Genomic DNA, 6,000 nt, shown 5'->3' with positions numbered 1-6,000 from the left:
TGTGCGGAGTATGTGTGTGTGCTCTTAGGCAATTGTTTTGCTAAGAATGTGAATTCAAGTGCAGCTCAATATTAGCTTCAGTATAAAAACTGTACAGATTTTTGTATAGCTGATAAGATTCTTTGTAGAGAAAATACTTTTATAAAAAAAATGCAGGTTGTAGCTTTTTGAGGGGCTACTACATACAATTAGATTTTAAGGCTTCTGATGTTAAATGTTTCTAAATATTTAATGGTTTCTTTAATTTTTTTGTGTATGGTAGCACAGCAAACTCATAGGAATTAGTATCAATAGTAAATTTTGGGTTTTCTAGACTGTTGCATTTTGTTTTTTTTAAAAAAATTTTGTAATAAAATTATGTATATTAAAAAAAAAAGTAGTCATGGTTTTTTAACTTAAAGCTTTCCTCTTTTTGTACGGTTACTAAGTGCCCTCTGTTGGAAGATGTGTTTAAAGCTCTAATTAGTGGTAGTGCCCTAAAATGCTCAAATAGCAAGACCCTGTGCGTTTAATCCCTGAACAGAGACCAAGGTTTCTCAAACATGAGGCCATGACAGTAGACCCCCTCGGACCTAGGGCCTCGGTCATCTCCCTGTGGCCTTTGCTTTGATTTGTATGTGACATGGTCTTCCTTGTTGGGGCCTTTCCTTGTCCAGACTGATACTTTCCAGATTGTTTCTTATCCCAGGTTGATACTTTTGGGGTTGATATTTATCAACACTATTTATTCCTCCATTTTGCCCACCAAAGGCTAGTTGCTTTGTTCTCATTTGCTCAAGATATTTGAGAATGGGTAGAACTGGACATTTTGAGCTGGTTGGGACCCTGAACACGAGCTTCTGATAGGTCTCCAAAAAACATACCCCACCCCCCAATAATATTTTCCTATTTTTAGGTGGAAATTTTAGGACCTGGGGCGAATGAGATGACAGGAGAAAAATGGTTAACTTTCTAGGTGGTAATCATTTTTATCAAATGAGTTTAGTAGGCTGGAGTGGCCCAGACTGGTGCATGTCAGACTATCTGGTGTAGAACCAATTTGTTTCTAAACTGTCATGGCCCAACATCTTATAAAATACTGTAAAATGAACTATCAGAAAAAATAAAAGCCAAATTCTATTAGACTTAATAGACATAAAACTACATTTTTATAAACATAATCAGAACAAAAGGGGAAAATATAAATTTTATATTCATTACAATAATAGGTGACTAATAAAAGAATTACAATTGCAGAACGATAGGTTGGTGTTATCAAGAATTAAAGTATAATTATTGCACTAAATGTTCTTCTGCAGAATAAGTACTGTGCATTAGTACTTCAAGTACTCAGTTTTTAATGTGACACATTTGCTTCTTAAGTAGTTTATTTAAAAATATTTTAATACAGTTTTTATTGATTTCAGAGAGAGGAAGGGAGCGGGAGAGAGAGACATAGAAACATCAATGATGAGAGAGAATCATTGATCAACTGCCTCCTGCAAGTCCCTAACTGGGGATCAAGCCTGCAACCCAGGTATGTGCCCTGACTGGGAATCAGACTGTGACCTCCTGGTTTATGGGTTGACACTCAACCACTGAGCCACAGCGGCCAGGCACTTCTTAATTTATTGAATCTAGGTTGGATTGACAGCAATGCTACTCAAAAGGGATAATGTAACTAAAGTACGTGTTTTGTTTTAATAATTGTCCTTGTAGGGAGACTAGTTTCATTAGATGTGTTGATCAGAATGGAAGAAGACTATAAAGCCATCACAGCAGGCTCTGCAGATACTTAGCCAAAATAAATCAAGGAATCCTATATTTTAAAAACTTCTCTTCAATCCTTTATTGCTAGCCAGTTACAGTTAAATCTATGGTTATCTTCTGACTGTATAACCAAATGGACTCCAGGTCTGAATTTTTTATGGAAACCAAAGTTCAACATGTTTTAATTCATAAGGTCTTTGATTGTCTTACAGATATGCAATATCAAGACTCCCTACTTCATTGACAATTTGTCATATTATGTAATATAATAACTTCATTGGTTCAAGAGTGTAACTTTTGTTTTTCCTTCTTTATCATACCTATAACTGCATCCCCATTTTGATGGTTGGAAGACTGCTGGTATGGTTTAGAGAGCAGGAAGGATGTAGAAGGCCCATTATCTGTTTATCCACGTAGATCACTCTGTCAATTAGATTATCTCTAAACACTGGAGGTTATAAATAAATGACATTAACTATTTGGAGCTATAGCTTTTGGAGTCTTAATGTGGCTGAGGAAGGACTAAAAGTTATGTCATAAACCTTACAATTTTCGGAGAACTAAAATTGCCAAATTTCACTATGGAAAGATTCAAAACAGGCTAAATCCTAGGGATAGCTACGTTTGGGAGGCCATGCCTCCAAAATTCCTTGAGAGACTATGCCAAGGTATGATTTGAGGAGTTCTAGCCACCTCCTCTTTCTCCCATGATACCCCAAGTCTGTCTTCTGTTCTTGGACAATGCAGTTGGTTCTTCTTTAATTACTATGGCTTGACCCATAAACATGTTTTCAAGCCATAAGTTCATTTCCATGTAAACCAGGCTCTCATTCCCTAAACTCATCCTATTTGGAATTCTGGAGATGCTGCTTTCCCATGCGATAGTCGGAACTTTGCAGGGAGGTGACATGATTCAGACATTAGAACACTGACTTGGCAGCTCAGTCTGAGTTGGCGTTCTAGATCTTCTGACTGTATAATCTGCCTCAGTTGTCTGGTTAAAAATAGATACTATCCTGAAACACCAATCAGAAAGAATGCATGCATCCCTATGTTCACAGTAGTATTATTTACAATAGCTAAGATCTGGAAATAACCCAAATGCCCACCAGTAGATGAGTGGATAAAAAAGCTGTGGTACATTTACACAATGGAACACTATGCAGCTCTAAAAGAGAAAGCTCTCTTACACTTTGTGACAGCATGATGGACCTGGAAAGTATTATGCTAAGCAAAATAAGCCAGACAGGGAAAGACAAATATCATATAATGTCACTTATATGTGGAATCTAATGAACAAAATAAACTGATGAACAAAATAGAACCAGAGGCATGGATACATGGAACAGACTGCCAGGGTTTAGAGGGGAAGGGAATTTGGAGGACTGATGAAAGAAGGTGAAGAGATTAGCCAAAGAACATATATGCATAGCCCATGGACACAGACAAGTGTGGTGAAGTCCAGAGCTAGGGATGGAGAAGGCTGAGTGGAGGCGGGTAAAGGGGTAAAAATGAGGGACATCTGTAATAGTGTCAACAATAAAAAAATACTAATAGTATTTCAGAATAAAATTGTACAAATGGAGAATGATTTGTATAGGTCTCCTAAAGGGAGCTGGAAAGGCTATGTCAAGACCAATAAAAAAAAATTATCCCATAGCCAATGGTTGTCATAAATATGTTTATCAGTATGAGTGTCATTTTTACAAAGACAAAGTGGTGCTTTGAATATTTTGTCTGGTGTTCTAATATAATCCTATATAATAAAAGCCTAATATGCAAATTGTCCCCTCAACCTGGAGTTCGACCACTTGCTAAGATGAGCACTGACCACCAGGGGTGGCATGGAACATGGCGGGCATTGGCAACACGGCGCTGGCAGCGGGCGGCAGTGGAAGTGCTGTCAGCTCCAATGGGCCCCAACAAGAGTGGGACCGTGGTGGGATGATGTAGCAGGCGAGCGGGTGGCGCCAGGCCAATGCAGGTGTGAGCGGGGCCTGATCACTCTGCCAATTGTCCCACAGATGGCAACCAGTGGCAGCAGCAGAGGGGGGGGGGGGAGGGGGGAAGGGGGCGGGGCCGCCGCCAGGCTCCCAGGTGCTGAGGGAGCCAGGCAGGGTCCCGATGACTCAGGCGGAGGGGGGAGCACGCGGATTTGGGGGCCCAGGTGCTGCCCAGGGCCCAGAGGTCAGCTGAGATCTGCCCTTCCATGCCAGACGCTCACACTTCGATTGCCGGCCAGGCCTAGGGACTGCACCCATGCACGAATTTTGTGCACAGGGCCTCTAGTGTACTAATAAAAACTTAGAGAAGTTAGGAACTACTATCACTTATGCAACTTCTGTCTAAGAAATGATAAACGTTAAAATATTTCCTTTCCTAGACTGCTTTGTCTAATTTTCTAGTCCTTTTCCATCCATGCCACTGCTAGGGATCAGTATACATTTTCTTCTTGGGCCACTCATCATTCCATTTATAGTTGACAGCAGGGAGAGCTGTCAATTAATTAGTCTCCCCTAAGTAAGGGACCAGAGAAGCAAATTTTCAAGGCTGCCACAATCCTGGAGTACAGCTAAGATTGGTATTTTTGTTTAGATAGCATTTGGAACATAACTCTGTTTTCTAATTCCAAAACAGTGTTAGAGATGCTGACAGGGGTTCTTAAATGACTGAAGAATCAAGGTATGTGGCTCAGGAATACCAGCTTTTGGTATCTGGCTTTTATGACAAGGGTTGAGAGGGAGATCTTTTATTTGATAACTAGAGGCCTGGTGCACGAAATTCGTGCATGGGGGAGGGAGGTGTCCCTCAGCCCAACCTGCATCCTCTCTACCCTCTTCAATCTGGGACCCCTTGAGGGATGTCCGACTGCCTGTTTAGGCCCGATTCTGGATCGGGCCTAAACAGGCGGTCGGACATCTCTCTTACAATCCAGGAATGCTGGTCCAACCGCTCACCTACCTCTGCCTGATTGCCCCTAACTGCTTCTGCCTGCTAGCCTGATCACCCCCTAACCACTCCCCTGCCAGCCTGATCTACGCCTAACTGCTCCCCGGCCGTCCCGATTGCCCCTAACTGCCCTCCCCTGTCAGCTTGGTCACCCCTAACTGCCCTCCCTGCTGGCCTGATCGCCCACAATTGCCCTCCCCTGCAGACCTGGTCTCCCCCAACTGCCCTCCTCTGCTGGCCTGGTCCCCCCCAACTGCCCTCCCATGAAGGCCTGGGTCCCCCCCAACTGCCCTCCCCTGCAGGCCTGGCCCCCCCCAACTGTCCTCCCCTGCAGGCCTGGTCCCCCCCAACTGCCCTTCCCTGCTGTTATGGTCTCTCCCAACTGTCCTCCCCTGCAGGCCTGGTCCCTCCCCAATTGCCCTCCCCTGCAGGCCTTGTCCCCCCACAACTGCCCTCCCCTGCTGACCTGGTCTCCCCCAACTGCCCTCTTCTGCTGGCCCGGTCACCCCTAACTGCTCTCCCTGCTGGCCTGATCGTCCACAACTGCCCTCCCCTGCAGGCCTGGTCCCCCCCAACTTCCCTCCCCTGCCAGCCATCTTGTGGTGGCCATCTTGTGTCCACATGGGGGCAGCCATCTTTAACCACATGGGGGTGGTCATCTTGTATCTTGGAGTGATGGTCAATTTGCATATTACTCTTTTATTAGATAGGATCAAGAATGCTTGATGTAAAATTGCAATTCTCGGTTACTGGCAAATTTGGAAAAAATAAGCAGGCCCTGAGGATTGCAGGTTCTGATCAGTACTACTTGGGCCTGGTGGCAGAATCCATGTTCCATGTAGGTTAGGAAATGAGGACTGAGTGTCATCTGCCAGCTTTGGGCAGAGGAGGTAGTGAGGGAGATGGATTTCTTATCCAGTTGGTAGACCCTGACCTCAAGCTCTGTTTCTTTTCTGAATAAATGTTAGGAGTCATCTATCATTGTTTTTGTCCTTCACAGTGAGAAGGAAATCAGTAGTGACATATGAAAGGTCTAATGGCCTATTCTAGGATTCTGTGTAGATTTAGCTAGTGTGAAGGTTTATATTTCCCCATTTCCTACAGGCAGAAATTCTAGGACTAAGAAGAACTCTATGAGATGTCTGTACAAACATGTCTGTGCTTAAAGGATATGTGTGTCCTCTCTAGCCTTTTGGGTCAGTGTGCCAAACTGTATCCATAGTGGTGAACTTCGATGTTAGGGGGAGTCCTAGACCAAGGCAGGCCTATGGTCCTGAGTGATGGAGGGGCCTGGGCCCACTC

This window comes from Eptesicus fuscus, chromosome 2 (assembly GCF_027574615.1).
Source record: "Eptesicus fuscus isolate TK198812 chromosome 2, DD_ASM_mEF_20220401, whole genome shotgun sequence".
Lineage (NCBI taxonomy): Eukaryota > Metazoa > Chordata > Mammalia > Chiroptera > Vespertilionidae > Eptesicus > Eptesicus fuscus.
This window is presented reverse-complemented; position numbering follows the sequence as displayed.